Source organism: Cydia strobilella, chromosome 7 (genome assembly GCF_947568885.1).
Source record: "Cydia strobilella chromosome 7, ilCydStro3.1, whole genome shotgun sequence".
NCBI lineage: Eukaryota > Metazoa > Arthropoda > Insecta > Lepidoptera > Tortricidae > Cydia > Cydia strobilella.
This window is the reverse complement of record NC_086047.1, coordinates 8493527-8520276: the sequence shown is the minus strand read 5'-3', so window position 1 is coordinate 8520276 and position 26750 is coordinate 8493527.

The following is a 26750-nucleotide window of genomic DNA, read 5'->3' as shown; positions in this document are numbered from 1 at the left end:
ATTCACAAAAATCAGAAGATATTTGTGATTGGCTGCCTCTTTGATAAAATGAATTTTAAACAGGTAGACCTAGAGTTAAAAAAATTACTGAAAAGTTCCAGTATCTCTATTAATAAAACAAATAAATCGCAAGCCAGGAGCAAATTTCGTCGGTCATCGCATTCTGGGCGCAATTTTTTTTACAAGTTCATGTAAGCAGCTAATAGCAGTATTTCCACCGCGATACAACCGGCTGACGATTTTCTTAAATCACAATAGCATCTAAACTATCATCTGCCAAAGTTTCAAGCGGGATGACAGAGCGGGATTCGATGACAAAAAATTTTTACATGTTAGGGTCGCTGCCGTTCCTCAACCCGCCAACGGAGCGGCAGCTGACGTCCACGAGGGTTCATTACACATCGAAATTAACCACTTTACGAGTTATCGCCCGCCTGCGGTCTAAAAACACTATGCTCTTATACACAAATCACTAATGATTCAGTAATATTATAATGAATTCTCTTCTTTTTCTCAAATTATCATATTCACGCCATAACAAATCATCTGGTTTAATAAAACTAATTTCACTTCTGTTTTATTTAACGCCCAGTGAATATTTAATAAAATCTCTTTCGTTTAGGACCTAACTAGTTATGCTGAAATGTCAGTCGAGAAATACATTACTTATAAAATTATAACAAATTCGAAGAAACCGTACGTGACGCAAACATCCGCCGAAATGTTTTAATGGGAAAAGTATTTAAGTATGTTTATATCCAATTTCTGATGACGAAAATGTAGGAAAAGGGGCAAAGAGGGGAAAAATGTATTTCTAATAAGTATCTAATAAGAAATCAATTGGCAAAAGATTAGGTCGTGGGTTGGAGGTCGATTTATTTGTGACAACACTGGTAAATTCTGTACTTATCGAAGTTAACTGGACAACATAACATTTAATAGGATTTCTGACACCAGTGCGGTGTTTGTTACAGGCAACCACTAACGATATCTGCTAGAACAATAATGCAATGCAGTGACATATAATCCTATTGCCCTTAGTAATTCCGTTCGACGATAGTCAAGTGTTGTTGTGCCATTAGTCGTGACTTGGCATCGAGTTAGGTTGCTAATGTGCAATCAAATAGCATCTGCGACTGCTAGTTAACTATGCGTGCGCTCTATGAATTCAAATAGACCATGAAATTAGCTCAACACTGTCTTGTAACAAACACAATCTGATTTAAGATGACACCTTGGATTGGGATAAAACAGGATCAAATTCATTGAGTTACGACCACGTGGGTGCTGGGGTGCAAAAAATGGACATACATTTTACAAGTGTGTAATTCTGTATTTGTTATAGGATATCAATGTACTACAACAGTATGCACCGTGAAACGCGCCAAGGCTGAAAAATTGAGTTAACTAGATTAAAACAGAGTCTCAGTTATATTTGTGTGTCGAGGTAACATAAACACGAAGTTGTGCAAAGGGTGCGAACGTCTCTACTTAACCGCCGCGACCCGGATTTCGTGCCAAATATTTATTTTAATTACATCTCGGTTCCTTCAAAGCCCGAGTTAAATGTCGCCACCAGTTTCCACACCGATATACTAAATTAATTCAAGGGCTGTAACGTCGCCCACAATTAATTCACATTTAACTGCGTTAACAATGCCACTTAGAAAACCGATGAAAAGAGAATTCTATCGGTAATAAGGAAATGAAATTTAAAAAAATGTAGACTGACGGAAAGAGTATATCTACAGCGGAATATCGATGAAGAATTTCCTTTGGGAAATACAGACCGAGTAATATAAGTACCAGATAATTAAGTAGAGACCGCACATTGAGAGACTTCCTCGAACTGGGATTCATATAAGAAATTTTACCATATTGAAATATAGGGTAAATCGATTAAGATTGATTTATGATATAAAACTTATTCTCCACGTTTTATCTGGGCACTTTAAAACCTGCGAAACAAAAGCTACGAACTCGTAGTTGGCACCGAGACAGCTGTATTTGTAGGTATTAAATGCTCTCGGGCGTCCGCCGCTGATGCCCCGGCATTTCTGCTGGTCGCTTGAATGCAGGACGCTGCCAACGTGTCGGCCCAGGTAGCCTCCCACATCAGCGCGCGGCCCATTCTCTAGGGGATTAACGACATCCCCAGTACAATCTTGCCATCGTCCTGCGCGATCTGGGGCTCCAGAGTAGCGGGGACGCTGGCACTGACGAGAGCCCTTCTAAGGATGTCGTTGAGGGCGGCGTGGCGCTGGCGAGACAGGCCGGCGCCCGAGAAGCAGGAAAGGCCATGGTGGCCAAGCCGGTCCACTTGGGCCCCACAAGAAGCACAGGCGTGGTCTGTGCATATTCCGATTCCAAGCCAGATACCAACAGCTATGCTTAAGGTACCATCAATTTAAAGTACCCGCGTTAGGCGAGGGATGGGCGTAAAGTCATTGACCCGATTCCGGTTTGGACACGGCCAAGAGCCTCGCGAGGTATTTGCCTGACGATGTGGCCACGAAAGAGTTCAGGGTGGCAACGAAGTCTATTGTATCCCATGCTCTTTGTTGTTTGGGTAAATGCTATAAATATTACGAGCCCAGCTAGAGGACCACAATAATTCGTTGCGTGAAGGATACTCCCGCCCTTAATACCCTTCTTACGTTAGTGCGCAGTTTGTTTTATTCCGTTGCGTATCTTGAATATTAATGAAAGTACGAATTTACCTAGGCGCTATCAAAGACTATAGATAGTAGGAACCCGCGTCTGATTCCACTATCTTGTTCGCACCGTGATTATAATACGCGCTCGTATACGTTTCGGTTGATTAAATTCTGTATATTCGGGTGAAACGTGACGTCAAACACGTTTTAATTAAATATTAAGCAAGCAACACCAGTCGTTTCTGGGTACAAATCTAATTAGTTTAGATAGTTGTGTTAGATTGTGAGGCAAGGTATGAAGGAGGCATCTGGTAAGGCGCGGCGCTTGCTAGAGATGCCCCTCTCGCTGCAAGGGCGCACGCTAAAGAAAACACATCTGCGCATAAATTCTGAACACGTCCGGTGATATAAATTTATAACGGCGAAGCGGTGCGGAGACAGGCGGCGCGCTGTAACCTCTAAGAATTTATTAAATAAATTAATTGTACCAAAACGAACGATGACTTGAATACAGAACGAAATGAAACTGTTTGCCGGGTTAAATCACGAGACGACCACCGAAGCTCAATTACTGCAATTTAGAAAGGTCAATCAGTATAATTTATATTGTCTAAGTGTGTCTAAGTACCTACACCCGGTACAAAAAAGGACAAAAAATTACCATATCAAGTGAAACTGATGAAAAAGATAGTCGCTAACAGGTACTCCCGGAAGATATCTAAATATAAAAAGTTTCTTTAAATACAGATCTTAAGTGAAGCTCAAGTAGCCGCGACCGAATATAAATTTTAATGGACAACTTCCTCGAATATCCGAGTGCTCGCTTCAATTCTTTTAGCGGGAGTATTTTAAAACTCTACTCATTAGCTCTACTATTCTTGAGTCGTTATAAATACAATGATCATTATTGTATTTTTATATGATCTTAATTTAAGTAATATTAATAAGTAACTTACACAGCATTTACATGTAACCGCGAAACAGGATGCCACAACTTTATTAGCTCCCCGTTATTAGATATAGATTTATAAACCACCAGTGAAGATTGTATTTAAGATAACAATGGAGTTATTTACGACGAAATTTCCATTGTAAATAGGTGTATAACAGAATGTCTTGTGCATAGGGTCATCGTGTCAACGAGGCGTTCAGGGTTTTATATCTTTCTTCAAAGTGGAGGGAACGATTTAGACGAATCCAGTATAAGTAAGATCTCTAAGAGCACATGGTTGTAACGAATATTAAAAAAGAAACAGAATGGGTCACTTGAGCCGAATGCCTGGTAAGTGAAGGGAATACGGGGCCAGCAAACATTTGGAGAGCGTCGGCAGTTGGCGCGCCGCGGCGTGGCGGAGGCGAGTCAGGTCAGCGAGGATCCACTATTCCAATAAACCGCCCGACGGAGTGCATAACGTGCCCAGATTACTTATAGCCCGCGGACCGACCAAACAACAATATTTGTCGGCCCGGGACACTAGATTAATTTTTCCTGGGGCGTTTTAATTCTTGCTCCGGCTTCCCGAGTTTCTCGACCGCGCTAAGAACAAACAACAGATTGTTACCTACTCACTTTTAGAAATAAATATATTTTATGTGGAAGGATTCCGTGTTTTTGTCAAAAGGATCTATTGGGTCAAAATCCTACGTGACATTAGACATTACAATTATGTGAGTGTAGCTATAAACTCACCCCTTTCACAAAGATGTTAAAATGATTAAATGTTTCGAACAGATTTACAGATTCAGATAGATAACAACTGAGTGTCTAAAAATACTTATTCCGGTTTTTCTTTTGGTTTACATTTCATAGAAGGCACTTGTGTAGGTAGTTAATAATAAAACGTATTCACTAATTTAGAGACAGAATGTGCATTTCCATTGATACAACTATCCGGTACTTATTTGCATTTGAGCTTGTTCGATCGGATAATACAAGCAAAACTTAGTTTATCGATGCAAATACATGTGGTGCAGGCATGCGGGCCATGCGGCTCACGTTGGGTATGTGGTAGTCGTTAATCTCGTTATAGACTTGTTTCAATTTACGCCAGCATAAAATAATGCTATAATTGTTCAAAATTTTATTACTTTTAACTACGATTTAATTTGGGAAAAGGGTGAAAAATCTTTAAGGAACTTATTAAAATTTGAGTAACTCGGGAGTGCTGATTCACTTAAATCTTATAGCAAAAACGAGTATCTGTTTTACCATGTACTTTCTAAGTATTTTAAGGCTGCAATCTTGTAAAGTTTTGTCACATTATTTACAGCCTGTTAAGCCGAATTATGTTCAACAGAAATAGCAGACTTCTATTGTAGCGAACACGTTGAAAGCCTTTGGAATAAAGGCGAGATCGGTGAGACAACTCTGTCTTTACCATCGTCAAGGCATACTTCTGCACGCCGATTGACAGGCACATTAGGTACTCGTACTTAGAAAACAAGGAGAAACGTGAATATAAACATCTCAGGAATATTACCCTAAAACTTAAACTTTAACAAACTGAAAATAAGGACCATGATTTACCATTTATTTCTTACGTAAAATTTAAGAAAATTGTATTTTGATTTAACTCAAGGCGAACTTTGTTATATTTAAGCTATAAGTAAGTTGAGGTGAGACGCGTAGACTGAAATTAATTTTCTTGCAAAATGAGAGTAACTTGTGAGACTACGAAACGATTAATTAAGTAAGCAGGTGCAGCAACGACGTTCATTTTGTAATGGAATAATATAATCAAGAAAAATCTTGATAATATACGAGTGAGCACTTATAAACGAAAAAATACGAGTATACTTAAGAAAATATGAACATACGCTTCGATTCAAGTAGACAATGAGAATTGAACAGACGCCTATTAAACTTTTAAACAGCAACAATGGGTCTCATTGTTACAGTACGAGCATATATGGCGAGGACTCATTAACGCGAGGCTGGCAACTTTGCACGCAGATGCCACTATCCAGGTCTAAACAAAAGGTAATTTAGCGTTGTTGGGTCATAACCGTTTGTGGCCGTCGATACCCCATCTCCCTCTCCCGCCAGTTACCGAGGCGAGGCAACGCGCAACGATCGAAAATGTTCAACCTAACTAAAAAAACACGAGTTTAACCTCTGATATGGATAACATGGAAAGTTGACAAACAGATCGTAAGTTTCGACGATCCCAGAGGAGAAGATCACATTACAACTGAAATAAAACTTAAATGAAGTTATTCCCCTGTAGAAATGTATGTAACTTTTAAAAAATAGGTAACGATATCTCAATTCTCAGAACTTGTTTATGCATCCACCAAGTGAATTTAGGTAGACAGATGCCCTTTATTAATTAGATGTCAAAACGCATGTTTGGGGCCTGAATGTTGCACGAGCCCACTGTGTTTTATGTCTTCAATTAGTATACCTATTCCTGTACATTTCTTTTGCGATTTTCCCCTACCCGAATATTTTGTAAGTAAAACGTAATATAAAGAAGTGTCTACAGAAGCTTAGCTAACCAACTGAACACAAACAAGTGAGATTTGTTGTATTAAGGCCAGTCCCGTAGTTTTTAGAGTTCCGTACCCAAAGGGTAAAAACGGGACCCTATTACTAAGACTTCGCTGTCCGTCTGTCACCAGGCTGTATCTCGTGATCTGTGATAGCTAGGCAGCTGAAATTTTCACAGATGATGTATTTCGGTTGCCGCTATAACAACAAATACTAAAAACAGAATAAAATAGAGATTTAAGTGGGGCTCCCATACAACAAACGTCATTTTTGACCGAAGTTAAGCAACGTCGGGCGGGGTTAGTACTTGGATGGGTGACCGTTTTTATAGATAATGGTACGGAACCCTTCGTGTGCGAGTCCGACTTGCACTTGGCCGGTTTTTTTACATGAACACAATATTAAGATACAAAACTTTCAGATGAGCTTATTTTATCTGTACCTAATCACATATATTATTTATATAGCCCTTGACTAGTGATTCATATCAAAATAAACCAGTTTAATGCATACATATTACATATACGCACCCTAATGCAGAAATGAAGAAAATGTTTTTTGCGAAACTTCCGATCGATTACTTATATTGACCGGGATATAGACCGTGATTACCTTTTCATAATCACGGTCAATATAAGTCTAGTGAAACTAACCGTGAATCATTCAAAACTTTTTCCGATCGATTTGCGACTAATATTTTGTATTCGCAGGAAAATTAGAATAAACATATCACAAAGTCATAAGAAGCTCCAAGGTTCCAAATAGTGAATTACGATGTTGTTAAATTTATGAAATAATCCAATTTAATCGAATCTAGACATGTTTATAAGTCGACAACTTTCTTGTTACGACTGACTGTCGAAGAAGGAAATTGTTATTCACGGGAATGGCTATTAAAACTGAAAATTTAGTATTCATACCTTAGATTGTTCCAAATTGGGTGCGAATTTAGTTTTTGTTCCTGGAGCGCTCTTTCACGTTAAAGGAGTTGCGAAATACAAGATAAAAAAAAACTGATTTGTAAATATTTAAGAATTGTGGTATTTTAAGTCTTTAAATAGAAATCTGACTCATACAAAGGACTATTAGGCAATCTTACTTCATTCTTCTTTATAAAAAATAAATAATATGAATATTATGTCGATGTGCGTATTTTCTAAGGCGTTTTGCATATACCTAGCTGTGGCATTTGTATATAAATGAAAATTGAAATCAATTTCCATACGCGAGTGCGAGGCGCCAAAGAAGTTATTGTGGCATTGTTATACATTCATCTGATACGGCGAGATTGTCCTCAGAGCACATTGTAAACACAATAGTTACGGTTAGGCACCGGCTCGAGCCATTATAAGGCGAGTCACATTAATTCAGAAGGTGGAACAATTGCGGTGGGCAGCTTCGTTAGACCGCAAGCGACACGTGTAATAAGATAAAGTAACGCTCGCCGCCCGGCGCCGAGCCGTGCCCTGCTAGAACAAAGGTCTTCCGACGTCGTCGCCTCCCGTATACGTTCACCGCACTGTTCTCGTGTCGCCCACTCCTTTCCACACTCTATTGTGCTTTAAGCATTATAGAAATACTCGGTCCATTCATTCCGAAAACCGATCTGTATTACCTACCTACTGGCCCTACAAGCGTTGAGTGCCGAGCAACCACAGCACAGACAATGCGACCTCACCACCCGAATCACCAAAATTAACGCAAGCCCTAATAAAAAAAATCGGCCAAGTGCGAGTCGGACTCGCGTTCCAAGGGTTACGTACATGACATAATTTAAACAATGTATTTTTAATGTGAAACGTGAGTGAAATATCTTTAAAAAACCCGTAGGGGCCGATCAAAAACTAAGTAATTAAATCCAACTCACGCTTGGCTGCACATTTCTAATAGGTTTTCCTGTAATCTATAGGTAAAGATCTATTTTGTGTATTTTTTTCAAAATTTTAGACCCAGTACTTTCGGAGATAAGGGGGGAATGGTCATTTTTACCTATTTTCTTGAATAACTTCTAAACTGTTTATCATAAAATTATTAAAAAAAAATATTTGAGACTCTCACAATGAGCTCTTTCATTTGATATGTAACACGATATAGTTTGAAAAAGTTTATTTTTTAATTTTCTCATTTACCCCCCAAAAGTGGCCCCCGTGTTTAAAATTCATTTGTTTACGTTACATGTCCGTCTTTGGGTCACAAACTTACATATGTATACCAAATTTCAACTTAATAGGTCCAGTAGTTTCGGAGGAAATAGGCTGTGACAGACGGACAGACAGACAGACGCACGAGTGATCCTATAAGGGTTCCGTTTTTTCCTTTTTAGGTACGGAACCCTAAAAACACAAACTTATCCTGAAACCTAAAAAAACATTTTCAACGAATCACGGGAAAATCGTAAGTCCCGCTCACAGTAACTTCACTGTTGTTAAAATAAAGACGACTTTCTCCAAAGTTGAAAAAGGGGCGGCTGAAATCTAAGCCCTGAAAAGATTTCGTGCCAAATATTTATTTAAATGATGTCGCCGCCTAAGGATCGGAATAAAATATCAGCAGAACCCTCCATTTCAATTTTAGCCATTATCACGCTGCGGCTAATGGCTCCTTTGGCGCATTCACCATCCAGAGAAAGGTACGCCTCCTAATAAATATGGATATAAATTGGAGCTCTTACCTTACACCAACAATACAACTTGACTATAAAGATTTGTCTCAAATTCTTAATTACGGTTTAACACAAAATCGGTGGGACTGAGGTTGAGCCAATTGAGGAAATATCTTGTAGCTAATTAGCTGGAAAAGCATGTTCCAGCTGCCGACACGCGGGTCGACTTTGGAACGCGGCACTCACTCCTCGGGCTATAAGCTTATTCTTGGGCTTTATTCCAAAATGCGCCACAGAAGTATTGATGTTAGGGTTTCAAGAGCTGAATGCAGTCTCAAGTCTCTCTGTTTTTCAAGATTAAAATCACAATTGTAAGTTGCAACGATAGAAATTCTTACATATTTGACATCAATGCAAAATTATTATGTAATTGTCTTTCATGAAATAAATCATCTAATCTAATTAATTGCGCGCAATACAAAAAATGCGTGAGTGTTGTGGAACACTCGGTTGGAACGAATTATATTATTATTGATAAACGTAGTATATCATTGATTAACAAATACAAAAAAAAAACTTAGTCGGAAAATAATAATTATCGAAACTGCTCACAAAATTTCACAAATCAGTTCAGAAACGCAACAGGCAGGGAGAACAACTAAACGTTAGAAAACATTTTTGTACAAGCTGAAACTGATACGCTTAGCTCGAGCTTCACACTCCCTTAGTCAATCAAAAATATGAAATTCAAGTGCAAAAAAATATATATACAAAAAAAACAATATCTGCACACACGTCCGGGGATCGAACCCGGATCGTCGCTGTTACCACCTGTTTCTAAGCGGCTGTTTGCCAACTCCAACTGCGCCACTATAGGATACGTAAATCGCTGAAATTAGGCTACTTATTCTCGTAAAAGAATTTAAACAAAAGAGGGCCGTGACGGCAAAATCATAAACTTTTTTTCGCCTATCCCCCATCCGTCAACCGTCCGGAACTTCTTTCCAATAATTTACTCACTTCCTCCAGTTCCTCCTTTCAATATGTATAATATTACCTGAAACATAAGAGATACATATATAAATATTTTCCTTTATAAGCCATTAAAATAAACAACGAAAATACTCCGTAATGTTCTAATGTTACATATCAACAGTCGGCTAATAAGCAGACTGATTTTTTTTTAAAGAAACTGAAGCCTTCTTTATCTATCAGGCATGATGTTCCAGCCGGGCTAGCACATGATTGGCGCGAGAGTATCTCGCCGCGACATAGACTACCCGTCCCTCTTTAATTCATACAGTTAGTAAAAGACGGGTAGTCTATCTCGCGGCGAGATACTGTCGCGCCAATCATGTGCTCGGCCTACTGATAGTCTTCTACGAGTATCAATTTAAAATCTAGATCGCTACGCGAAAAAACAATAACAAAGCCCTGTTTTGGCGGGGTTAATATAGGGGTGCATTATATGCGGTGCATTCAAGGTAAAGGGGTATGCGTAATTGTCAACCACAAGCCACAAGAGGCATCCAGCGCTCACGGCTTATCTCAAACTGACGCCCGGCAGCGCAGGACGCACGGTCGCATGTTTGCAGCACACATCATCGACTCCGCAACATATGCCTAATGCTTACGGATACGGAGGTCGGGTGTGTTAAAAGATCGTTCAAACTAATTCCACTATAACCTCCATATCCGTAAGAACTGTGAGCAAACGAAAAGGGCATTTATACTGGTTTGCCTTTGGGTTTGACTCGCTTGTGCTCTGTATGCTATTTAAATAACATCCCCTATCTTCCGCAATAGCAACCTACCTGTGGAAAGGTGAATAGCTATCCCAACGCGGAAATAGATAATAAACCGATAGTGGACAATAAAAGACGTGACTGAACTGAACAGAGAATACTAGGAGTTTATTAAAAAATACGAATGAAACCGTATTGGTTTTAGAGATGCTCTAACGACAAGAAAACTTGTGCTGTATAGAGCAGGCAGAAAACGTATGCCCGAACCGAAAGAACTCCACTGGATCTCGAGAGCCAATTAAATATCAAACGAAACTTGCTTTAGTTACAATATTTCCCGAGCATGGTTGATATTGGATACTTGATAACTTTGTAGTTAGCCAACCAATGTTTTTCGTATCCAGAATTTTATAAATATTAAGGTAAGTAAAAACTGCGAAGTCTGGACACGATAGAACACTAATAGCACAATCGGATTACGAGTAACTACGAAATCCCTAGAACAATCCTGAAATTCGGTATGTATGTTAATTGACACTGTAACCACTGTTCCCATTTGGGATTAATTGACTTTTTATTTATTGTTTCTATTTTTATTGTTCTTGTGTATTGGGTTTTTATTGTTTAGTGTAAGATGGTGTAAGTTTTGACATTGTAAATAGACTTGTATTTTGGATTTGTAAGTATTTACCTACTTACTCTTATTCTAATTGTGTTGACAATCCTTATTGGAGCTATAATTTTATTTCATTAGTATTCTTGTTATTTTCATTTTTATTTTGACGATCATGATAGAAATTCTAATATTTTTGACATTAATGCAAACTTATAATGTAATTGTTTTTCATGAAATAAATCATCTAATCTAATCTATTAAAGGTCTTTTTTTCTTATTCTTATTCTTTTTCATGTCCACACTATTAGACATTTGGGGACCTGAGGAACCGCCGCCATCTTGGAAAATGTGTACCATCTTGGAGAAACTTGCATTTTAATCGAAATCTGAGTTCTGTATGACCATATAATATGATGTTAGACAACATTAAAGCCGATTAAATTCTACACAAAAAAGTCTTCGACACCTTTGCGGAAAAAAATACAAGTTCTTAGAGAATATACTTGCTGAATCCAGATTAAGCGCTTATACCCGTTCAGGGGACATTCTCTAAATAGGAAAGTTGAAGGAATATGAACTTCACTTTTGTCTATACATTTGTACATGATCTACCCCAATATCAACATTTTACTCTACTGTGTCTTAACCAGAAAGTAGGGTTATGGGTTTAAGGGTCTCCGGCAAGCTCGGTTCTCCATACAAACGTAGTTCCGCTCTCATTTTAAAATGACTAACTAGATTGCTCTGAAACTTTGTACTTACAATAGGATAAGGTATATTGCTTGTTTGTTTAGTCGTGTCGTACAGTGTGAATTGATTCTCGCAAGTACGGTTAGATGGAGCTTATATGGCGGTTGCCAAAGAAGCTAGCCTTTTTTGTGTTAAAGAGAGCTGGCAGTTTTAAATTTAAGAAGGTATAGCGCGTAACGTCAGTCCTTCATGTTGTCAGGCGTTTCCATGAATTGTTGTCTGGTAGTCCCTTGAAATATTTTAGGGCAATCAGATATCCGGGTCTTACTTATGCTGAATTAAAGTCTGCATTTATTAAAACTTTTGACGTAGCCGATTTCGATTTCAAGGTCGAGAGCCAACTTCGCGCTTTATCACAGAATGTCAACCAGTCAGTGGTTGATTTTGTTATTCAGGCGCGCGATCTAAACGCAGAAGAAGTTGTTTTACTGCACTACATATAACATGAGTTTCACATGATTATCCATCTGGTTTCCTGAACTAATAGTCGCCTGTCGCCTCCAACCTCCCCTTATAGCGACCCCATTCCGCACACTAAGTTTACCTCAAGTTCATATGTGACGTTTTCAACCAAAAGGTACCACATTGTCGCTTGTTGATAAGGTTGAATTCTAATTGAAGCTATATGGAAATAGCGCCTTACTGACAAGTGACAATAAGTACCCTTTTGGTTGAAAATGGCACATATGATGAGCGGTTACACTTTCGCGTAACTACAATGTGCTCTATAATTCTAAATTACCAATATCTTCGGACGAAACCATTCGTATAATTATGATTGAACTTCACTTACATTTGCCATGAACAATTCCCTCGGATCACACTTCACACTCTGAATACTGTACGTTAGTCACAATCTACAAGAGTCACCTCATAATTCTAATAACACCATAAGAAATTTCTTAAATAGATCCAAAAGCAAATATCCCTCTTCCCGTCGATTTGTTCGCACACAACCTACTTTTCATACTGTCGTTCGGGCGTCTACCCTCTTGTCTTCACCCAAAAAATCACAACCACTTAGAAGCGGTTATTTAACTAAAACGTGACTACGAGCGCCATCTACTCCATGACGTTGGCAACTATTAAACGATTCGCGATATTCGCGTCAACTATTAAAATACTACATGTTTTGTCACAAAGAAATGCAAATATTTAAAATGCCATGTGTATTGCATGCTCAAATTACTTATACCTACTACTCCTACTACATTACAAATGTATATCATTGTGATATTCTTGAATAGTATAATATGCCTTAGAGGCTAAAAAGGTATACAATGCAGTTTTAAATTTTTTAATGTTTTCTAGTTTTAGGATGCTTAATGGCAAGTTATTAAATATTCGGGGCGTCATACCAATTATGCTTTCAGACACAAAGGCGGTTTTGGATGACTTATAATTATTATTTTCCTGATGACGCAGGTATTGTATTTTGTAAATTGATTCATATTACATTTGACATAGGTTGCTATTTCATACACATATAAACAAGGGACTGTCAGTATTTTTAATTCTATAAAGTGAGGTTTACATGAATCCGTGGTTGTAATACCGCATCCTGATCGTAGACATTTCTTTTGACTTATGAAAACCGATTCACGATCAGTGGCATTTCCCCAAAACATTATCCCATTCCTTAAAGTAGACGTTACATGTGCATGATAGACTGTCAGTACAGCTGATCGATTAACTACTTTACTTAAGTTATACAATGAATAACTAAATTGATTAGGTTTTGTACATATAATGTCAATTTGATTTTTCCATGTCAGACTACTAATTTTGTAGTCAGTTTCATTAATTATTTGGTCTTGGTAAGTAATAACTAGATTAGGTGTATTTTAGTTCGCAAATTAAAGTTCATAAAATTTGTTTTTTCAAGATTTACATGAAGGTTATTCTTATTAAGCCAATCAATAATACTATGTAGGGCTTGATTGATATTGTCCTGATGTACCTGCATGTCTGTCTCCTTAAATATAATTGTGCTATCATCGGCAAACAATACCATTGGGTGGTTAACGGCTTTGGGCAGGTCATTAATGTATACAAGAAATAGGAGTGGACCTAAAATACTGCCTTGTGGTACGCCGTAGCTTATTTCTTTAAAGTTAGATACGTACTTGACTTCTTTTTTGGTCTTGGGACATATCCTATCGATTTGGGTGCATTGTTTACGTCCACTTAAATATGATTTAATAAGTTCATGGACATTGCCCCGTACTCCGTATTTGTACAACTTTGATAAAAGTATTTGGCGGTCAAAAAAGTCAAAAGCTTTGGACATGGCCATGTACAGAGCGCAAACAGGTACCCTTTTATCAACTTGAGCCATAACTGTTAAGTTGGGCCATAGTAGTTAATTTTCCATACAAAGCTTGTTTTTGGTGTATTTGGTTTATTTTATAAACTGGAGCTACATAAACTAATTTCAGACCTAGATGTACCTCATGTCATTGTATGTGCAGTTTCATTACAATCCAACACGAAGTTTTAAAATGAGAGCGGAACTACCTTTGTATGGGAAGGTGCAATTTGGCCGAGCTTGCCGGGGACTGTACTGATGAGTCAGTAAAATGGACGGTTTTTCTTTAATGACGTATCGGTAGATTCCTCTTGCCCTTAACAACATTTTTTCACTTGTTTTATTAAAGAAAAATGAAAACAGCCGCCTTGAGAGGACGCCGAATATTAAATCATATTTTTTCTTCTAGCGCCTAAGCTATTGAGCGCATTTCAATAAAATAGATATCAGTAGATCCATACATGGTACACGAGTGCTTTGCAATACAAATTTACTAAAATTAATGGAGGAGATATATTTAGGGATAAATAATGTGATCGAATCGTTGAATGGTGACGTTAAGGGGCAACCTGTTTGGGCCATCAATTATACGGCCGTTACTGTACAGGAGGCGTCAACCGATGTCCATTACGATGAAACATGTAGGCCTAATTAATGGACTCGGTCTATTATGGCGGCGTGTGACCACCACGCGTCTACATGTACCGCATTGTTTCCCAAGAAAGTCTAATAGGTATGAATGGGGTGAGATAAATGATGGCCACTAATTTATTTAACATTGAATTAGTAAATTAAGGTCCATCATTAAATTTATCAAACGAGCGAATGAAATTAAATCGAGTGAATATCATAATCATAAGTTTATGATGCTTCCATGTTCATATAGTTATGTGTAAGTAGTAAAACGGTAACAACTGGATAATTATATTAATAGGGTAATACAAATCTAACAAAAGTTAACGTAACCGTTATTAATTCTATGTATTAGGTTTTAAATTAAACTGGGAATACGCTCGATATTACCTTTTCTATATCATAGTTACCAAACTGCTACTAATAGACTGAGTTAGTTTGAAAGTTAGATTAAGTTAGCCATCTAGGTATTTACTCATCTAGTATCAACAAGTTTGATCTTATCCGTTTAACGTGAGATACATATCACTTCTTTAACTAGCGTATGCGTAATGAAATCTGGATAAAGTTTTGAACATATTTAAATTAAATAATTAAATAAACTGAAATTATATCTTACTGAAAATTTAAAGTATATGTGTCGCTTAACTTTAAAGTCGGATAAATCCATTCGACCCTCTTAGGAAATATATACCCTTATTACCTTTTCTTAATACCAAAATCGCATAATCTGACAGTTGGGTTTACCCGAGTTTGAAGTTAAGCGACTCATATATCTGTCAATTAATCCGGGAAGTTTCATGGGCATCGCATTCTTTCTCCTAAAATTATGGTCAACCGACAAGAACAACGTCGCGAAACTGTATGTAATTTCTTCAGTACTAATTCGCTATGGCCAAAAGCGAAGACAGTGGAACATTTTGTGGAAGCGGTTTAGAGCTAAAGGTCTGTTTTTGCGTCCTTTTTTTTACAAAAGCTACTGCAGAAATTTTCTGCATCAGCCAGTTTACTGTGAGAGATCGATTAAAGAAAATGACGGCCCGCTGAGTCACAAAATCTTACAGAGAGGTCACGAGAATATTCGAATGTGGCAGTAAAACTGTTTAAAATATCTTGAAGATATGGGAATCGGCAAACGTTCAAGAAAAGTTCCGAAAATAAAATAAATAACTCAATATGCGGCTACGCAATTGAGTTAAAAATGTTAAAAAACAAAAATTTCAATAAAATAAATAAAAAACTATCATGTTGTATTGTAATTGTTTAATACGACATTGAACTTTGTCCAGATTTCATTCCACATACGTTAACTTCAATTCAATGTCAGACTGGCGTGTCAAACTTATCGAGAGACAAGTTTGAGGACAAAGTTAATTGGAGACAAGTCGCTCCACACAAAAGTAAGGCTCTCACACCGAGGAACTGTGACGTCTCCGGTAACTCTTGAGCCTGAAAACGGTTTGTTACATGCTAGGCTGCCAACGGCAGCGGTTTGCAGATATGACCATTTTTTCGCATTGCTTACCGAACCAAACGCTCAGGTAAACTAGTGTAACTTTGATCTTGAAACTCGCAACAACTGTATGTAATTCTAGAGCGCACTTATGCTGGTTCTGTTCAGCGTCCGCCTTACCTACGCTTAGTCCGCGATTAAAATAACACCCATGGCATATGTTGCAATCGCAGTTGGCTGCGGCTGTAGTCGTTTTATTGCTCGCGATCCATCTTATCGCCCGCGCCGGGTAACCGCTCGTATGCAGGTAATCGTTCAAGTAACGTCGCGTAAACGGGGTGACATTTTATTGCATTTGACGCAGATTTTATTTATATTGCTGGCTGCGGGTGAATAGTTCGGATATTGAAGTTTTCGAATCATGTCACGTTTCAGCGGAATTGCATTAGGCAGATCAGCCAGAAATACCGATAAAACTTATTTATCGATTTCGTTTATTTATTTACCGATAAAGTTGGTTTAATAACTACCTACCGGGATTGGGGAAAACTTTAATCGATTATAAAATTTAAAAGTATTACAATAAAGTGGACACAAAGTGAATTACTTAATAAAAATATTGATATCGGGTTTTATTACGTTCTTATTTATTACTTATTAAAATGATTTTTTTTAATGGATGTCCACTTCTATAAAAAAAAATCGTGCATTCGTTATTATTTTATGCTCCAGAGCTCCGAAGGACGCGTCGAGGTTAAACGGCACGGCATTCCCCTAGACGGCAAAGGTTCATGAGACACTTTCAAATATCATTTTCCACAACGTTCGCGTTATATCATGGCTCCTCTACACGATGGTCCAACGTAGGCCAATCTAAAGGACGAGGGTGCAAGTGATATTGCTATCTCATTCCACCGCATAGCTGCGTCCCTTAGATTGGCCTACGTTGGGCCATCGTGTAGAGGAGCCACCAGGCGAATCACATGCTAATTTAATACCATTGCGAATATTTGTATACTGACTAGCAGCTATTCCGTATCAATGCTAAATGTAAATTAACCGACAAGCATAGCGTGTCGTTGCGTTATGAATCATGCGGCCGGTTGGTCGGCTGATTGAAGACGACAAGGGCAGGGGCATTCGTGCGGTGTGGGGTGTTTATGGTCCGAGAGCTGGTAGACATTTTGAAATAGGTCCTTGAGGCATCTTTTATTAATGATTATCGATAAAAATGGTTATGTCTATAAATATCAATTCCACAACAGTATTTTTTCGTGATACAAAGTTTTATAGTGCACCGTTGCACGGGGACAATTTGCCCTACTATTGAAAACCAACTTTTGGTCTTTTGGACAACCAATAAAGAACGGGTAGATTGTAAACAATATAAAATGTTTTCTAATAAAATGTTAGATAATATAAGTAGGAACATAACGGAATACAAAAAAACTCGTTATTTAATATAAATTTGTATTATCGATCAGAGACTGTATGTGTGATGTTGAACACTTTAAAGTTGATTCACCCACCTGGCCTACAAAAATAACTTTGTAATGCTCACTTTGTAAAGTAGACAAACTTAATTTTGCATGCAAAAAAAACTGTAATGCATACACTTTGTATAGTAGACAAACTAAATTTTGCGTGCAAAAATAACTGTAATTCATACAATTTCTATAGTAGACAAACTAAATTTTGCGTGCAAAAATAACTTTGTAATGCATACAATTTGTATGGTAGACAAATTTAATTTTACGTGCGAAGTGCGAAATTGTAAGTAATACTTACTTTCTAGAACGCCTGGCAAGGTTAAAGACCCGGCAATTTTTTTTTTTTTTTTTTTTTTTTTTTTTTTTTTTTTTTTTTTATTAGCCAAGTTTGGTGTCCCACTGCTGGGCAAAGGCCTCCCCTCGTTTTCTCCACTCGACCCTGTCATCGCCATTTTCCCACCATTTGACCCGGCAAATATTCTGGCTTATTTTTATATGACTATTTGGATACTTAACTTTAACCAGACTTCAAGGGGGGATGCCGGTGAAAGATTTGTTATTGTTGATGGTGCACTTACGAGTCCAGACAATATAATGAATGAAAAAGACAGCATCTTTTGCCTAATTATGTAGAAAAGGAGGCACAACCCTTCTCTAGTAGCATTTCGTTTCTGTGAGGATCGCAGTTCTAAGCTAACCCACTTTTCTAGTAGCATTTCGTTTCTGTAAGGGTTGCAGTTTTAACCTAACCTAACCCACTTTTCTGATAGCAGTTCGGTTCTGTGAGGATCGCAGTTCAAACCTAACCTAACCCACTTTTCTAGTAGCATTTCCGGGTCCGGGTCTGGGTTCGGGTCCTGGGCCGAATCCGGGTCTTAAACCGGATCCAGGTTCAGGTTCAGGTCTAGGACTATGTCCAGATCCGAGTCCGGGTCCGTGTCCAGGTCCAAGTTTGGATCCGAGTCCGGGTCCGGGTCTGGATCCAGGTCCAAGTTCGGGTCTGGGTCCGTAACGAAGGGCACAAATCGGCAAACGTGAACTATGTGTCGTTGAAGCGTTCAATTCTGATCAGTTTCACTTCATGGAATGTCACTTTTTTGAATGTAAATGCTATATTTGATGACGAAAATACAAAAGTCACTATAAGTATGCCTTTCACATTTAAAGAGTTCCCTCGATTCCTCATGGATCCTATCATCAGAACTGCGTTTTGACTAAAACGGGACCAAACTATACTAACAATCAAAAAAATAATTTTCATAATCGGTCCAGAAATGAAGGAGATATGGAGTAACAAACATAAAAAAGAAAAGCCGAATTGATAACCTCCTCCTTTTGAGATTTGGAAGTCGGTTAAAAATATATGGTTTGATAACTTGATTTAGCCCCGCTACCCTGCAGCCAGACCTGCAGTGCCGAGTTAGGGTATGATAGGAGAAGTATCAGGCTAATTTTCAGCTTGCCTCAAGGACCTACTACAAAATGTCTACCAGTGCCCTGTTTATCAAAAGCTTGTAGCTTGTAATACAAGTGGAAGTCCCTTTCTAACAAAAGCTGTCAAAAAGTGAGTTCCGCTTGTATTACAAGCTACAAGCTTTTGATAAACATGGCACAGCTCTCCGTCTATTAGGCGACGAGGTAGTCAGGTGGCGAGCCGGCGGCCGGGCCAGCCGGCACCTGAGCCCCGCCGACACGCGGTGCTTTCCTAATGGCCTGTCGCGCGTCCATCCTCGCCCGTGATTGATCGACACGCCCTCGCGATATGCACACATCCTTACACACCGTATAGTGAACACTCCTCGTGTACCTATCACATGTAATCCATCACAAATTTCAAAGCCATTACGGGTGCGATAGTAGGTTAAACATTTGCGTGAACTGCTTTTAGGAGCGATCGATAACAGTAAAAACCATTTGGGAATGCCGCAACAAAACATGAAATACTGCAATGAAGTCGTTACAGTTAATGTGGACATTATTAAATTAGAAATATTTGCAATGCTTACAAAAGGGTGAAGAATTGAAGTGAAAATATTAATATTAAGCTTAATCTAAGTTTCTACCAAATCGGTAGATTTATTTATTCAAGTGTGATTCCAAAATGTAGCAACCCAAAGAGGGTTAAATAAAAACAAGAATCGCATTCATGCGCAAATGGAGGAATTCAGAAATACGCCGTTAGAGCACATGTTTTTTCGCTCAATATAATTATTTAATTCAGAATGATTTGACATTTCATTAGATAAATTCACTTCAATGAAAAACATTGACTTCGTAAAAAAATTAATGAGAGCAAACTGAACTGAACCTGTCGAGGGCAAGCGATCGTTCATCAACAATTTCACTGTCATCTACCATATTTTCGGGAGGCACAAAACATTTAGCCAATTCAGCGAACAGAGGGCAGCCGTGATAATAGTCTGACGGCGGGAAGGCAGTGAGCGCAAACATAAGGCATTAGCGTATTGTTAGCGGCTTCTCAGGCGTATCCTCCATTTTTGCCTGTTTTGTTGGGAGGCTTCGAGTAGGGAGGTGCTTGAAAATGAATGACGTTCGGAGGGTAAAAAAGTAAAATGGGCCTTCAACTACAATAGGAGCTATGCCGCTCTCATAACTTCAATGCATAAGGTGTCAAAGGACGAAGTTCGATAAACACCGTTTACATAAAGGTACTAACATATTAGAGGGCAATTTGTGAAACACGTATAATTTGCATAGTGGAACGATGCAACATATTTTATTTACATCAATTGTTTATAACGAATAGTTTAAAATTTAAATATAATTTACGAGGGTAAACAAGGTCAGTGGGCAAACACGACGATATCCTAATAAACCTAGGATCAGGGACCGGCCCGCTATCCCTTATCGGGGTTTTATAAGGGTATTGCATAAGGCTTAACTAACCATACCCTTTGCCAGACGAAACCCTTTGTTTTGCTTTTAAAAACCCTTATATAAAGCTACCACATTTGAGTAATCGGTAGCGCAAATACCCTTACAAAACCCTTATCATCCGCTCACCAACACCTTGCATATTGCTTATAAGGGTTAGCCTTATAAAGGGCTTCACTTTTAGCATATAAGCGTGCTAATTTAAGTCGTCTACCTTGTTCATAAAGCACACATTACTTCGAATCCGAGCGATCGTCGGCGGCGACGGCGGCGTTCTTTGACTAGGCACGTATTTTCTTTCCTTTTCATACACTACCGTAGATATATACTAATCCTGTCTCTTTCACGCAAAGGGAAACCTTTATAAAAAGCGCTTAAAGATAAGGGTAAGCCTTATTAAGGGCTAGCCTTATTTTTGGTTAGCTTTTCGGTAAGGGTTAGTCAAAGGTAGGGGTATGAATGGGCTTGCAGTTCAAAAGGGAAAGTCTTTCAATGTGTTAGCCGTGTTTAAGTGTTGCCCATTGAAAGGGTTTTATCGCGGAAAGGGTTGTCCGGTCCCTGCCTAGGATACGCTAGCAATAAATTCACTATCACTATAAATAAATGGTATAGCAAACAATCATAATATTATTAAAAACCTTTTCGCTTCCAGTATCAAAGCCACACGTAATAAATTGCACTGAAATGGAATATAAACCGAGAAAATCCTATCATTTTGTATGCAGCAGCGCGCGTCCAGGTCACGCTGGAGCAACAGTGCGGTTCTCCAAGGCGCCTCGTCTGTCTACCTATGAACGCATGTCTGAATATTGCGATCCCTACCTCGAAGCACAAAGTTTTAAAATCAATTTTTGTAGGTCATGGGTAGCGCTATACGCAGTTCGTTTTTAGGGTTCCGTACCTAAAGGGTAAAAACGGGACCCTATTACTAAGACTCCGCTGTCCGTCTGTCTGTCTGTCACCAGGCTATATCTCATGAACCGTGATAGCTAGACAGTTGAAATTTTGTGTATGAAATAATGTATTTCTGTTGCCGCTATAACAACAAATACTAAAAAGTACGGAACCCTCGGTGTGCGAGACCGACTCGCACTTGGCCGGTTTTTTTGTTTTTCAGAGTATTAAATTATTTCAAACTAATTCAAAATTTCAAATAGTCTGGTTTATTTTTTAATGTATGGAACCTTCGAAAGGAAGGGTGAAAATCGGAAACCTACCAAAATAAGAAGTTGAGTAAGTTTTATGTATCTTCCTCGATTACTCGAGAGAGAACTCGAAGATTTGATTTCTATGAAGTCAACTTTGAGACCCGACACTCCGACAGTTCCATTAATTTTGTGAAAATGTTTTTGTTACTCTGTGTACAGTTGCACTTCTACCGATGTCCAATAGAAGTGTCAGGTAAGTATTAGATTAGAGTTAGCGCTCAATGAGGTCGCGTGCGACACAAATCGTCTAGCGCCAGTGGCGAGAGCCGTTCTCCGCGGAACAAAGCTACCCTGATCTAATCAACGCAACAATACCTCGGATAACTCCACAATTGAGCCGGAAAATAGCGGCACCAACACACCAGCTATTTTAAATTACAAACAATATTACACGGCGCGGATACAAACGAGTCCATTGTAGGCCGTGTGCGCTCGACAGCTGTTTCAGATAACGTGTGACCTCCGCTGAATAAAGAGTCGGACAATTACAGTGACGCCGCGTGCACTCACTTATCAACGCTGATTTGATAAACAAATAAAAGCCTGTAATAATTGAAGCGCCGTCGGAAAATACATGAAACATTGTTTGAAAGAAAATTCGGACGCTGTTTGCGTTACAGCGGAAAGGTAATTTAAAATTCATCTTTTTGTTAATTATAGCCGCGTTCGGAACGTGAATTCTATTTGAATTGTATGTTATGTGTTTTATGATTAGTCTATGTCACTGGAATTCTCAGAGATTTGTTTATTAACAGGCATAAACCTTTATAAATAATTATTTAACTTATGACTTAATAGGATAAACTGTATTGAATAATTAGCGACGCATTAAAAAAAATATCTACAAGTATTTGTTTACTTATTAGAAATTAGTGTGAAAGACAAATGTTTCTTTATTATATGCGGTACCGTACCTATAAAATTAATAGCATTACACCCCGGTTAGAACAGCCCGTTGTATCTTTTAAGGGAGCAAGTAAGAACTCCTGTAAAACGTCGAACATACTAATGATCGCACTCAACCGTCAAGTGCGGGAAGTAACTGTCAACGGCAAGCATTACGGCAACGACCACACGGCGAATCTAATAAATACAGATTGTATATGACAACTTGGCACTTTCACTGCTGTCGATTTTATGATATCATTTAATACTGGATTATCGGAACTTAGAACGGGATAATTTTCTACTAACTAGGAAGATATTGAAAAGGCCAAAAAAGTTTGATTATCAAAATCATTGTCACATTATACGATTTCAAGCCAACGTGGTCGTTTACACTATAGGTATAAATAGGTACCATTGAATATGGGGTGCAACTATCGGGAACTCATAAAAATATACACTTACATGATGAATACCCCTTATTCAATAGTATTTACCTGTATAGCGTTGCCACATATTTTTAATTAAGATTTAACGTTAATAACCTTTAGGTAAATATATTTAATAAATCACTCTTTTTAACTGTACTTATAGGTATTATTTCGTAAAGGTAACAAATTTAAGCAACATGGTTAAAATATTATTGAATTAACTAGATTTAGAAATAAAAATTTCAGTACTTTTGAAGGGCCAGGTATCACTCATACATAGTTGAGGTTAACAGTATTCATTTACTACAAATATCTACAAACGAAAATGTCAATACGTTGTATTTTATGATGAATTGAATTTTGGATGTACAAAATCCTCTTTGAACGGACTACCGTCAACAGCTTGCGGCAGCATTACGCGGATGATTTGGCAGCAGTTGGCTCAGAGGACTTTATTCACGGCATAATCGCTAGCTCAGTATAGACGGATTTAAATAATGCACGCAAAGCAATGTAACCTGTCTTTACCTATTTAATACATCGCGTTTTCTGTTCTGTACCAATATGTATATAAAGTTCTCTCGTTCTGAGACAGCGAATCGCGAATAGCGCGATAACATCATTTTAACAAGCGTGATTTAAAAAATTGGCCTCCTTAAAAGCTGGGGCACTTAACGGGGAGGCTAAATATTTTCTCAAAACTGAGTTATCCCATTTTAAGTACAAACAATGGGCCACTCTGGTCTTAAGTGTTTCCGTTTAATCGCCCTTTAAAATTGATTACGATGTGTTTACACATGGAATTGAATCTGCAAAATTGAAAACGGTAAGCCAAATACAAAATAGCCTCTTATCGTGCACAAAGAAATAGGGTATCTTCTTTTCATTTATGCGCCTCAATAGCTTTGATCTCTTGGTCCTTTGAAAAACGCTACTAAATATTCACAGAATATGCTTAAATGGTTTTCTATTTAAGTCTCTCATCGAATATCTCATGGAATTTGCATTTCGACCATTCCGTCAATATTTCACTCAAAACTTACCAATTTGATTTATTTACACTGCGTTAAATGACATAAATACTAATATCTTATTTGTTTGTAAAAATCTCACCTATTTTTGGATGCCATTATCTTTCAATAAATGTGCCATTTTCAATCAAAAGGGTACTTATTGTCGCTTGTCAGTAAGGCGCTATTTCCATATAGCTTCAAATAAAAATCAACCTTATCGACAACCGACAATATGGTACCTTTTGGTTGAAAACGTCACAAATATGCCTGTATAAAATACGTTTCATATCGTGATATCATCATGCGACGAGCTATCTTTACATTTGGATCTAAATCTAAACACATAAAATCTGCAAACGTAAACAATACTCGTTCTGATTTTGTACAAGGTGGGTGCCGCGGTTACTGACTGTAGAACAAATGCGTATTCGCATGCGTATATCTGATGAAAATTTGCATCAGATTTTATTAGCCGTTTTGTCACTAGGGAGGAAACCTGGATCCATCACTACATCCCGGAGACGAAACAACAGTCAAAACAATGGGTTGGTCATAGTGACCCAGCTCCAAAGAAAGCCAGATGCATTCCGTCTGCTGGAAAGGTGACGGCGTCTGTGTTTTGGGACGTAAAGAGAATACTTTTAATTGACTACCTTGCCAAGGGGAAAACTATAACTGGAGCATACTATGATTACTATGCATCACTTTTGGATTAGTTACAGGCGGCAATAGCTGAAAAATGTCCAGGTTTGACAAAAAAGAAAGTGGCATTTCACCATGACAACGCTCCGGTGCATTCAAGTCGTGTCGCTGCACAAAAATTGTCGGAGTTACGATTTGAACTTCTTCCACACCCGAAACTCAAAACATTTCTCTCAGGGCGAAAATTTAAGTCCAATGAGGAGGTTATACGGGAGGTCAATGCGTATTTCGAGGCCCTTGAAGAGACGTACTTCCGTGAAGGCATGGAGAAGTTGCAGATTCGTTGGGACAAGTGCGTAGAACTTCGGGGGGGATTACGTAGAGAAATAAAATATTTACATTTGCAATATTATTATTATTTTCATATCAAACCAAGTTGTCAAACAACCCTCTTACAATTCAGAAATCAGGCAACTTTTATATTTTACGTTTTCCAAATTCTATTTATTGGTTCTCGATTTTATAACATGGAACTGAACAGTCAAGTCAAAGCATTCAGAGATCAATACCAGTCTGTCTTTTACGAGGTAAGTCGGTATTCCGTGTACCATACCCATACAAATAAAGGCAAACATTTTCTTTTCGCGATTTTGCGTATAATTAGGGAAAACAAATTATTGAACTTCGTAATACTTATAAACAGAAATAGATGTCACATATTAAAGAAAAGTGACGAAGCCCTCCAGTGGTGAAGGCCGGATAATTTGATTTATTCCCAAAGTTGAGCTCGTAATAATTATTTTATTTAATGCTATTAATGAAATACAGAATCTTACTTTACCCACATAGGTATTCAATGTACGGGAAGGTAAAACTAAATAACAAGAAAGAGTAGAACAAGTGAAAGAGTTTGTGTATCTGGGAACATTATTCACTAGGGACGGTAAGCATGATAAAGATATTGAAAGGAGAGTGAGTGCTGGAAATCGCGTGAATGGGGCACTTAACGCTTTTATGAGCAGCCAGAAGGTGTCGGAAAAGGCACGGTTGGCTGTGCATAGAGGGGTGCTGGTGCCTACACTTATGTATGGTAGCGAAAGTTGGGTATGGCAGAAGAGGCATCAGAGCCAAGTGAATGCAGTGGAAATGAGAGCGTTGAGAAGTGTGTGTGGTGTGAGATTACAAGATAGAATTAGGAACAGTGTCATAAGGGAAAAGTGTGGACTGAGCGAAGATGAAGTGACAAAAATTGAGAAAGGTATGTTGAGATGGTTTGGACACGTGGAAAGAATGAGTGAAAGAAGGCTAACAAAGAGAGTGTATAAGGGAGAGGTAGAAACGGGAGTTGGAAGGGGCAGACCTCGGCGGACTTTCTCTGATCAGATCGGGGAAATCCTGAAGAAAGGCCAGGTCAAGAGCACCCTAAACCGGCGAGCGTGTATGAGGAATGTTATGAAAGTGAAGGAAGCGAAAGAGGTATGTCAGGATCGTAGCAAGTGGAAATCCGTGGTCTCTGCTTACCCCTCCGGGAAATAGGCGTGATTATATGTATGTATGTATGTATACCTCAACAGACCTGTGTCATTTTAGTAACGTCGTTGTTGAATGCCAGAAATGTTATGTAGGTATTTTAATTCTAATGAAATACCTGTCTATCAGATGTACAAGATGTTTGATTGACTAGAAGAGTGAATGACATTGTGACTTTCAATATTTTTAATGTGGTAATACTGGTATGTATATACTGTATATAGGTATGTACCTATTACATTTCAAAATAAGTTAAGAGAGAATTTCACCACACACAAGCAACGAACTGATTAACGTTAAACATCATAAACATGGCGGCGGCGGCTGTTCATGCCAATGAGAACTGGCAAACATCCCCTATAAAAATTTTTTTTTAGAATTTGATGAACATCGAACAATCTT